Below are 12,405 nucleotides of genomic sequence, written 5' to 3'. Positions count from 1 at the left end.
TTGACCAATAAATGGTACATAACTTAGTTTTTGAGGTCGTCTGTCATGAATTAATTATAAGCAGTGCCAAATAATTGTGCTTTTGTTCTTCTTAGTGGACTTTTTTGCTTTGCAGTGTCTTTAGTGCTAAAGGCTGAAAGAGAGCTGTAATCCTTGTTAAATGTACATGCTGACAAAGAAAATTTCTTCTTTTAATGACACTGTGTTAAGGCTTCTTCTTACATTGACAGGTACCTTCTATCATATATGTATAACACATTCATGTTACAATTGCTCAAATGGTTACAGATATCTCATCTCATCTCATTAGACTGTATAATGTGAATACATTTTGACTGATCAAACGTCAGGAAATGAATGTCAAAATTACAGTTTAAAAACTTCTTTTGTTTCCCTTCTACAATGCCACTATCATTATTTTCAGTGTCGTTCTTCCATGGCTGCAACATACCTGCAAGCTGCGGCATCTTAAGAACTAGCAACCCGCAGCAAGTGGAGACACTAAACTCGTCTCATCCTGCAGATATGCTATGACCATGTATCTCATATTATCTGCACATAGTAATAGACCATTTCTCCTACAATATGCTGTCAAAAACTTAACTGTTAATAAAAACCTTTTCTCCTAACATACAATTCATTTGAAGTACACTACACCACTCAAAAGAATGAAGTACCCTCCTCCTCCTCTATTTATCTATTTGAAGAAATTTCTCTGTATAGGTATGACTTCACCTGATCTATTAAACCTTTTTAAAAATGTCAGTTTTCATCCTCCTCCCACCTATGTTTCTCTATTAATGTTCTGGTTGGATGGTCATAAGTTGTATGTTACGTGACGTGTACTCCTAGGCAGTTTGCAACCATTTTGCCTGGATGTTAGCGTGTCATAACTAAATTAAGGGAATGTGTGTAATTCCCTTCCATTCCCCTGTTAACACAATGTTGCTAACATTCAGCATAATACAACAGTGGTGCCATGAACTTATGTTCTTTATCTTTGACACAGAAAATGATATGACTAACTATAGTAGTCTGGTCAGAGGAGTGCCTGCTTGTGTGAATGTGTCTAGATTAACATCTACATAGATACTCCCCAAGCCACTATAAAGTATGTGGGAGAGGGTATCGTGTACCTCTGCTAATCATTTCCTTTCCTATACCAATTGCAAATAGAGCAAGGGAAAAACAACAGTCTATACGCCTCCATATGAGACCTACTTCCTCGTGTCTTATCTTTGTGGACCTCACGTGCAATGTGTGTTGGAAGCAGTAGAATCATTCTGTAGTTATATTCAAATGCCGGTTCTTTAAATTTTCTCAGTAGTGTTCCTCAAAAACAACATCGCCTTCCCTCCAGGGATTCCCATTTGAGTTCTCAAAGCATCTCTGTAACACTTGCAAGTTGTTTGAACGTGCTGGTAACAAATCTATCAGCTCGCCTCTGAATTACTTTGATGTCTCCCTTTAATCCAGCTTGGTAACACTTGTGTAGTATGCAAGAATGTTGCACTAGCATCCTAAATGTGGTCTTGTTTACAAATGAACCACACTTTCCTGAAGTTCTCCCAATAAACCAAAGTCGACCACTTGCATTTTCTCCCACAATCCTCACACGCTCATTCCATTTCACATCACTTTGCAACTTTATGACCAGATATTTAAATCACACGACTTTGTCTGTGTTGTATCTGAAAATTATGGGTTTTTTTTCCTGCTCATCTGAATTAACTTACATTTTTCTATACTTAGAGCTACACTGAAGAGCCAAAGAAACTGGAACGCCTGCCTAATATCATATAGGGCCCCCATGAACATGCAGAAGTGCTGCAACACCATGTGGCATGGACTCAACTAATGTCTGAAGTAGTGCTAGAGGGCATTGACACAAATAATCCTGCAGGGCTGTACATAAATTCATAAGAGTATGAGGGGGTGGAGATCTCTTCTGAACAGCACACTGCAAGGCGTCCCAATATGCTCAATAATGTTCATGTCTGGGGAGTTTGGCAGCCAGTGGAAGTGTTTAAACTCAGATGGGTGTTAATGGAGCCAATCTAGCAATTCTGGATGTGTGGGGTGTTGCATTGTCCTGCTGGAATTGCCCAAGTCCTTCAGAATGCACAGTGGACATGAATGGACGCAGGTGATCAGACAGGATGCTTACATAAGTGACACCTGTCAGAGTCATATCTAGACTTATCAGGTGTCCCACATTACTTCCAACTGCACACGCCCCACACCATAACAGAGCCTCCACCAGCTTGGACAGTCCCTTGCTGACATGCAGGGTCCATGGATTCATGAGATTCCACGGATTCATGAGACTGTCTCCATACCCATGTCCATCTGCTCAATACAATTTGAAACAAGACCTGTCTGACCAGGCAACATGTTTCCAGTTATCAACAGTTCAATATCAGTGTTGATGGGCCCAGGCGAGGTGTAAAGCTTTATGTCGTGCAGTCATCAAGAGTACACAAGTGGGCCTTCGACTTCGAAAGCCCATGTTGATGATGTTTTGTTGAATGGTTTGCACACTGACACTTGTTGATGGCCCGATACTGAAATCTACAGCAATTTGTGGAAGGGTTGCGCTTCTGTCATGTTGAATGATTCACTTCAGTTCTTGCAAGATCTTTTTTTGGCTGCAGCAGTGTCAGAGATTTGATGTTTTACCAGCTTCCTGATTTTCACAGGACACTTGTGAAATGGTACAGGAAAATCCCCACTTCATCACTGCCTTGGAGATGCTGTGTCCCATCGCTCATGTGCCTGCTATAACACGACATTCAAACTCACTTAAATGTCGATGACTGCCCTTGTAGCAGCAGTAATCGATCTAACACCTGCATCAGACACTTGTTGTCTTATATAGGTGTTGCCAACCGCAGTGCTGTATTCTGCCTGATTACATATCTTTGTATTTGAAACACATACCTATACCAGTTTCTTTGCCACTTCAGTGTAGCAGCCATTCATCACACAACTAGAAATTTTGTCTCAATTTTCTCAGTCACTCAACTTCGATGCCTTGCGATGCATCACTTGATCATAAGCAAACAACTACAGATTGCTTTCAACCCTTTTCACCAAATAATTCCTGTATATAGAGAATAATAACAGTCCTATCACAGGTCTCTTGGGCATCCTTGTCAATACCCTTGCCTTTGATGAACTTTCACCATGGAGGACAACATATTGGGTTCTATAGCTTAAGAAGTCTTCGAGCCACTCACATATCTGTGAACCTTTTCCATGTGCTCGTACCTTTGTTAACAGCCTGCAGTAGGGCATTGTGTCAAATGCTTCCTGGTAATCTAGAAATATGGAAAGTGCCTATCACCCTTCATCCGTAGTTTGCTGTATATCATGTGAAAAAAGGGCAAGCTGAGTTTCAAACAAACAATGCTTTCTAAAATTGTGCTGATTTGTGGACATAAGCTTCTCAATCTCAAGATAATTTATTATGTTGGAACTGAGAATATGTTCAGAGATTCTGCAGCAGACTGATGTTAGGGATATTGGTCTGTAATTTTATGGGTCCGTTCTTTTGCCCTTCTTATATACAGAAGTCACCAGTGCTATTATCCGGCTAAGGGGTCAGTGCTGTAGAGTACTGTTTGTAAAACTGAATTGGGACTCATTTGAGACCTGGTGACTTATTAATTTTCACCTCTTTCAGTTGTTTCTCTGTGCCAGGGATGCTTATTACTGTGTAACCTGTTTCGGAGCTTTTTGATGGTCAAAGAACATTACACCTGCACGATTCTCTTAAGTGAGCGATTTCTTGAACTCAAAATTGAAAATTTCAGCTTTCGTTTTGCTATCTTCAACTGCCACACCAGACTGGTCAACAAGTGACTGGATGTAAGCCTTAGATCTGCTTAATTATATTATATAGGACCAGAATTTTCACTGGTTCTCTGTCGGATCTTTTGCTAAGGTATGACGGTGGTAGTAGTTGTATGCTTTGCATATAGATATTTTCACAGACGCAGAAATCTCTATTAACTTTTGAACCAAGAGTGCAACAGATTCTGCTTCCTCAGAATTTTTAAAATTTTATTATTAAACCACTTACTAGGCACAGTATTCCAGACCATGATTTACAGACTGCTTAAACTTTGCCCATAAAACCTCCATGTCCATCTTACTGGAAATCATTGCACTGTCTAAGAGAGATGCTAACAACTGCTTATCTGCTCTTTCTATCTGAAACTCTCTCCTAGCCTTCTTGACTGATTTACTAACTGTTGTAACTGTAGTTGCTATAATGACATCATTATTGCTAATCCTCATTTCTATACCTATGTTGTCGAGAAGATCTGGCCTACTTGTAGCTATAAGGTCTAAGATATTTCCATTGTATACACCCTGCCAAGATGGCTGTTCAAGACAGTTTCCAGAAAATGTTTTCGAAGTACTTCGGATGACTCTGTGTTGTTGTTGTGTGGTCTTCAGTCCTGAGACTGGTTTGATGCAGCTCTCCATGCTACTCTATCCTGTGCAAGCTTCTTCATCTCCCAGTACCTACTGCAACCTACATCCTTCTGAATCTGCTTAGTGTATTCATCTCTTGGTCTCCCTCTATGATTTTTACCCTCCACGCTGCCCTCCAATGCTAAATTTGTGATCCCTTGATGCCTCAAAACATGTCCTACCAACCGATCCCTTCTTCTAGTCAAGTTGTGCCACAAACTTCTCTTCTCCCCAATCCTATTCAATACCTCCTCATTAGTTACGTGATCTACCCACCTTATCTTCAGCATTCTTCTGTAGCACCACATTTCGAAAGCTTCTATTCTCTTCTTGTCCAAACTGGTTATCGTCCATGTTTCACTTCCATACATGGCTACACTCCATACAAATACTTTCAGAAACGACTTCCTGACACTTAAATCTATACTCGATGTTAACAAATTTCTCTTCTTAAGAAACGATTTCCTTGCCATTGCCAGTCTACGTTTTATGTCCTCTCTACTTCGACCATCATCAGTTATTTTACTCCCTAAATAGCAAAACTCCTTTACTACTTTAAGTGTCTCATTTCCTAATCTAATCCCCTCAGCATCACCCGATTTAATTTGACTACATTCCATTATCCTCGTTTTGCTTTTGTTGATGTTCATCTTATATCCTCCTTTCAAGACACTGTCCATTCCGTTCAACTGCTCTTCCAAGTCCTTTGCTGTCTCTGACAGAATTACAATGTCATCGGCGAACCTCAAAGTTTTTACTTCTTCTCCATGAATTTTAATACCTACTCCGAATTTTTCTTTTGTTTCCTTCATTGCTTGCTCAATATACAGATTGAATAACATCGGGGAGAGGCTACAACCCTGTCTCACTCCTTTCCCAACCACTGCTTCCCTTTCATGCCCCTCGACTCTTATAACTGCCATCTGGTTTCTGTACAAATTGTAAATAGCCTTTCGCTCCCTGTATTTTACCCCTGCCACCTTCAGAATTTGAAAGAGAGTATTCCAGTTAACGTTGTCAAAAGCTTTCTCTAAGTCTACAAATGCTAGAAACGTAGGTTTGCCTTTTCTTAATCTTTCTTCTAAGATAAGTCGTAAGGCTAGTATTGCCTCACGTGTTCCAACATTTCTACGGAATCCAAACTGATCTTCCCCAAGGTCCGCTTCTACCAGTTTTTCCATTCGTCTGTAAAGAATTCGTGTTAGTATTTTGCAGCTGTGACTTATTAAACTGATAGTTCGGTAATTTTCACATCTGTCAACACCTGCTTTCTTTGGGATTGGAATTATTATATTCTTCTTGAAGTCTGTGGGTATTTCGCCTGTCTCATACATCTTGCTCACCAGATGGTAGAGTTTTTTCATGACTGGCTCTCCCAAGGCCATCAGTAGTTCTAATGGAATGTTGTCTACTCCCGGGGCCTTGTTTCGACTCGGGTCTTTCAGTGCTCTGTCAAACTCTTCACGCAGTATCTTATCTCCCATTTCATCTTCATCTACATCCTCTTCCATTTCCATAATATTGTCCTCAAGTACTTCGCCCTTGTATAAACCTTCTATATACTCCTTCCACCTTTCTGCCTTCCCTTCTTTGCTTAGAACTGGGTTGCCATCTGAGCTCTTGATATTCATACAAGTGGTTCTCTTCTCTCCAAAGGTCTCTTTAATTTTCCTGTAGGCAGTATCTATCTTACCCCTAGTGAGACAAGCCTCTACATCCTTACATTTGTCCTTTAGCCATCCCTGCTTAGCCATTTTGCACTTCCTGTCGATCTCATTTTTGAGACGTTTGTATTCCTTTTTGCCTGCTTCATTTACTGTATTTTTATATTTTCTCCTTTCATCAATTAAATTCAATATTTCTTCTGTTACCCAAGGATTTCTATTAGCCCTCGTCTTTTTACCTACTTGATCCTCTGCTGCCTTCACTACTTCATCCCTCAGAGCTACCCATTCTTCTTCTACTGTATTTCTTTCCCCCATTCCTGTCACTTGTTCCCTTATGCTCTCCCTGAAACTCTGTACAACCTCTGGTTCTTTCAGTTTATCCAGGTCCCATCTCCTTAAATTCCCGCCTTTTTGCAGTTTCTTCAGTTTCAATCTGCAGTTCATAACCAATAGATTGTGGTCAGAATCCACATCTGCCCCTGGAAATGTCTTACAATTTAAAACCTGGTTCCTAAATCTCTGTCTTACCATTATGTAATCTATCTGATACCCCCCTGATACCCCCCTGAAATGAATCCAGGACTGAAGACCACAACAACAACAACTGTGAACGAAAGGGGAGTGTTTTACACTAAGTTCTTAGTTGATGGAGACTCAAAAGCATAGAACAGTGTAGTAGCCGCTCAGCTTTATGGTGAGAAGATTATCACAAAACTGGAATGTGTTGGTCATGTCCAGAAGAGGATGGGCACCAGGTTGAGGAAGTTGAAACAAAGTTTGAGAGACAAGAAACTTTCTGATGGTAAAACCATAAGAGGCAGGCTGACAGACTAAATGATTGATCAACTACAACAATATTATGGGATGGCAATTAGAAATAATACTGAGGATATGTTGAAAATGAAGCAGGCAGTATAGGCTCCTTTCTTCCACAGACTGTCAACTGATGAAAAACCAGTACACCACCCTTGCCCTCCTGGACCTGATTCATGGTGCAATTACTGCAATGCCCAGTATTCAAACGGTTCATACAGCCATAAAACATTCCATCCCAGCAGCAGTCATGGATATCATAAAAACTATTGATAGAGACCTGGCAAAACCTGAATTACTGAAGAAGTGTCTTCATGGTCAGACTCAAAATCACAATGAATCATTCAATAATCTTATATGAATTCAATTACCAAAAAATGTTTTTGTTGGAATGAAGATACTAAACTGGGGGGATCAGTGATGCTGTTATTGCTTTTAATGATGGCAACATTGGTAGGATGAAAGTGCTACAACATTGGGAATTAATCCTGGGGCAAACTGGGCCTGCATCAGAGAACTTGAGCAGATGGACAAGGTTCGCATTGATGAAGCAGAGTATGCAGCACAGCTGGCCACTAAGGAGTCCATAAAGAAGAAAAGAAGAGAAAACTTGGAAAAAGATCAAGAGGATGATGTACAGTATGGTGCAGGGTACTTCTGAGTGACTAAAAATAAAAAATTAAGCATTTATTAAGTAACAGTCTTTTGAAACTTTAGAAGCTGTTCCTGAAAATTTGCATTTTCTGATGCATTTTTCCCTAAATCTCAGAAACTACTTCCAGTAGAGCATTCAAATTTTCAGAGAGTAATAACACATATTCTGAGTCTAATGAACTGAAAGAAGAACATAATGTTATGTATAATTAAAATTATTTAGGATAACATACAAAAAGTACACAAAATTTTAACCGTGTAATTAAAAAATTGCATTCTGAAAGCGGTGGCTGAAATTCAATTACTGTAGTTCAGTAGACTCAGAACATACAGTTTAATGTTCTGTAAAAGTTTCATGTCAGTGGCTACAGTTGTTCCCGAAACACAGGTAAGCCAAGTACTAAATGTAACATTGTCAGGACTCCCCTGAAGTTCTTTGGAATGCGCAGTTACCCACTATTCAGCCACATCAACTACCAGGTAACTAAGTGCAAAATATTCCTAATTAGAATCTTCCCACATCTTTGATAAGGATAAAGAGAACACTCAAGACATAAAACTTCCTGGCAGATTAAAACTGTGTGCCCGACCGAGACTCGAACTCGGGACCTTTGCCTTTCGCGGGCAAGTGCTCTACCAACTGAGCTACCGAAGCACGACTCACGCCCGGTACTCACAGCTTTACTTCTGCCAGTTCCTCGTCTCCTACCTTCCAAGGCAGAAGTAAAGCTGTGAGTACCGGGCGTGAGTCGTGCTTCGGTAGCTCAGTTGGTAGAGCACTTGCCCGCGAAAGGCAAAGGTCCCGAGTTCGAGTCTCGGTCGGGCACACAGTTTTAATCTGCCAGGAAGTTTCATATCAGCGCACACTCCGCTGCAGAGTGAAAATCTCATTCTGGAAACTCAAGACATAGATCGTGTGTACCTCACTACCTGTTTTAAATTTAGGAAACAGTTTTGACAAATTTATTGCATTTCCCAGTTGAAGTTGTTCTATTAAATCTGATAATCCATTATCATCTTTAACCAGATTTTTTCTTAATTCTTCTTTTGTTTTCACGAGCTTCTCCCCGATCTTTTGAAATTCCCTTTCTCATTTTTAACAGTTTTGTCAGCAGAATTAGGTCTGTCAAGAGAAGAATCAAGTCCATCCTGTGACTTCTGTTCGACTAACTCCTTTACACTTTCCTACAAACTAACAAACATATGATTTGGACCTACTGTAACATTTGAATCCTTGCACCAATATATCTTGTATTACCTGCACATAATAGTAGACCATTTGTCCCACAATATGCTGTCCAAAACTTAACAGTTAATGAAGAACACTATTAAATATCTGCATCATCTATCATCATTTAGAAAGACAGATTGTGTAACCCATCATTTTCCATAAAATTGTGTGTTAGTTCTCAAGCAAGTTCATAATATAAAATGAGTGGAAAAGTGAAGTATTGTGTTCTTGGCCAAGAGGTTGGCATAAGAGGTTTGTCAAGAGAAATATAATAGGTATCTGTTTCATAAAAGAAAAAACTTCTTTCTATTAATAAGGGGATGTAAACAAAAACAATGTTATGAATAGTGGCAAGTAAATGTTTGAGAAAGAAGAAGAAAGTGGAAATCCACCAAAACTGAAGATTTCAGAGAAATAAATATATATGTTAGCAAATTACTAACATAGATTCATTTGCTGAGTATGTAATATCTTGCCATGTTTCTGATTGTCATCACTGAAAGGAACATCTGACCCTTAACAAATTATTAATCAGTCTCAAGGAACTGGCTCTTTCTCAAGGCAATTACACATTATTATTTACCATTCTGCACAACCTTGGCTTTCACTACACACATTTCTGTGGCCGTCAATGACAACTAAAGGAACAATGGCAATATCTTTCAACTAGGGAGATGGAGTTATTCTTCTGGATCCAGGCATCTTGCAAGATTTTCTCCGGAACTGTATCCTGCTTTCTCAGGCAAAGAAGACAGGAGATAATTACAAAGAAATGAATCATTGTACATTTACTAAGTTATTCCTAGATTTCTTAGTACCAAACTTGGGTGGACTGTCAACATTTGGTCTTGCTACTACTCCTTGTCATTCTGTTGTTGTCAAAACACGTAACATGGCAAAGAGAAAGAAGTAGACATGTGATTGGATTCAGCAACACAGGTGATGAGCTTGAAAAAATATATATAGGTGTGCAGTCATTAGTTTGCCATTTTTTTTTTTTTTTTTTTTTTTTTTTTTTTTTTTTTTTTTTTTTTTTTTTTTTTTTCTTCTCCACCCAATAGATTGATATGGGCCTGAATTGGAAGGTCATGTTTCCAGGAAAATCAAAGCACTCAATAACATAGCTGTTGAGAAAGATACACATGAAGACTGGAAGAAAGCTCTTAGTCATACACTGACAAAAAAATTGCAACACCAAAAAATAGCTAATTTAGAGTATTGAAATTTTGGGAATACATTTGTCTAGGTAACATATGTAAGTGATTAAAACTGCAAGATCACAGGTTAAAGTAAGCGTGAGATAGGCCATTGATAATGTGAAATTCTGGTGCATTAGTAACCAGTTTAACCACCAGAATGTTGAATGTAATCATCCAAATGTGCATGCATTGTGCTGTACAGGTGCCAGAAGTAGGTTTGTAGGATGGAGTCCATACCTGTTGCACTGAGTTGGTCAATAAAGAGACAGTTTAATGCTGGTTTTGGGTGATGCAGAAGTTGTCTGATGATGTCCCATATATGCTCGACTGGAGAGAGATCTGGTGATTGAGCAGGCCAAGGCAACATGTTACACTCTGTAGAGCATGTTGGGTTACAACTGTGTATGTGGATGGGTGTTATAGTGTTGGAAAACACCTCCTGGAATGCTGTTCACAAATGGCAACACAACAGGTCAAATCATCAGACTGACATACAAATTTGCTGTCAGGGTACATGGAATAACCATGAGAATGCCACTTCTGTCATATGAAATCACACTCGATACCATAACTCAAGGCATAGGAGCAGTGTATCTAGCACACAGACAGGTTGGTTGCAGTCCTTCAACCTTCTCCTAATCAACACACAACCGTCACTGGCACTCAGCCACAACAGACCTCCACCCTGCTCTCCAACGTACTCCTGCTTGGCACTGCTGAAATCGCAAATGGCGATGGTTCATGGTCAAGGTGTTATGCTGTAAAGTCAAGCACCAGCATACCAGTCAGGAATGAGAGAGCAGAGAGGGCTGTGAAATGACATCAGCCAATTGCATGCTGACCGACACCTCTCCAGGACAACAACGTGACAGCAGTGGCCTCTATGCGAAGATGACATAAGCACTGCACCCGACTGTTAGGAATTTTATATACTGGGGAAGGTTGTTTATTTTGTCTGTTACACTTTGCATGGGACACATCTGTGTAATATTCAAAGTTAAGTATTGTCATTTATTTTTTAACGCTCATTAATATGATTTGTTTGAATTGTTGTCTAGCAATCTGAGAAGGCAGGTTTCCTAGACACTCCATATTCAACGACCAGGCAGGATCCAACAAGAGGAGTGCATGCTACAGGGTGTTTGGCTCGGAGCTATATTGAAGTAAATGATTTGTAACAGTTAGTTGTGTCAATGTGATGACAACTGCTCCTGAAATTGGTGCTGCAGGTGCAATACGATGTGCCAGAGCCACACGCTGTACACAACTGTCATTTCTCTGAGTAGTGCCACATGACTGTCTGGAGCCTGGTCTTCTTGTGACTGTACGATCCTGTGACTACTGCTGCCAGCAGGCATGCACAGTGGCTACATTCCTGCCAAGTCTTTTCGCAACATCGCAAAAGGACCATTCAGCTTCTCACAGCCCTATTATACGATCTCGTTCAAAGTCAGTGAGGTATTGAAAATGATGTTTTAGCTGCCTTACTAAAGCTCATGACCATTACAGTGTGTATTTAAAGGAAACCTGATTTGTATCCTTGTAGTGGCACTACTAGCATCACTCTTATGCGTCTGGCAAGAAATTTGAATAGACATGATCTTTCAGATGTAGAGTCACACATACCAACTTTTGTTTATGTCACACTACTGCTTCTTAGTGGTGTGATTTTCTTTTTTTTTACTATCAGTGTGCGTAGTATGTAGAGTATCATGGAAAAACCATGGCAAAATGAACCTATTTTGGCAAATTCAGAGGAAGAAATGACCATTTTGTTAAATAATGACAATACAGTGCTATTTAAAGCACTTGTGTACCTATAGAAAAGATGCGCCAGGTGGATAAGCTGAAAGTTGGGGGTGCACAGTTTAGAATCGTAAATTTCTGCATACTATCAGTATGATTATTTTTATTATTAATATTATTATTTTCAAAGTTTTGATTTATTAAGAAGAATGCCATTACCAGAAACTGCACCCAAATGAAGTTCGCCTCAGGAATTAAGTCTTTGCCACAAAAAATAAATCTTTCTCATTGCTTCCAATGCAATTGCTGCAAAACTGAGGTGAGGATTTTTTTGTATTGCTATTCTTCTTTCTATCGATATTAGGGTGCTTGTTTAAGATGAGTTTCTTCACCTTAGCTAACACACACACACACTTTTTTATGCTAGAAATATGTAATAGCAGGCTGTTTATAAGCCTAGCAATCTCTCCCTCAATATGGTACAAAACAGGTGACTACTTAGCTCTTGGGGATGTGATTGGAACATTAATGCAATGAAGTTCAATAACAAAAAGGTTATGTATGCCGAATTTCAGTAGTGTCATGAGCAAATGTATTTTCATAAACTTTCTGT

The sequence above is a fragment of the Schistocerca serialis genome, chromosome 2 (genome assembly GCF_023864345.2).
Source record: "Schistocerca serialis cubense isolate TAMUIC-IGC-003099 chromosome 2, iqSchSeri2.2, whole genome shotgun sequence".
Classification (NCBI taxonomy): domain Eukaryota; kingdom Metazoa; phylum Arthropoda; class Insecta; order Orthoptera; family Acrididae; genus Schistocerca; species Schistocerca serialis.
The sequence above is the reverse complement of the archived record's forward strand: the minus strand, read 5'-3'. Positions refer to the sequence as shown.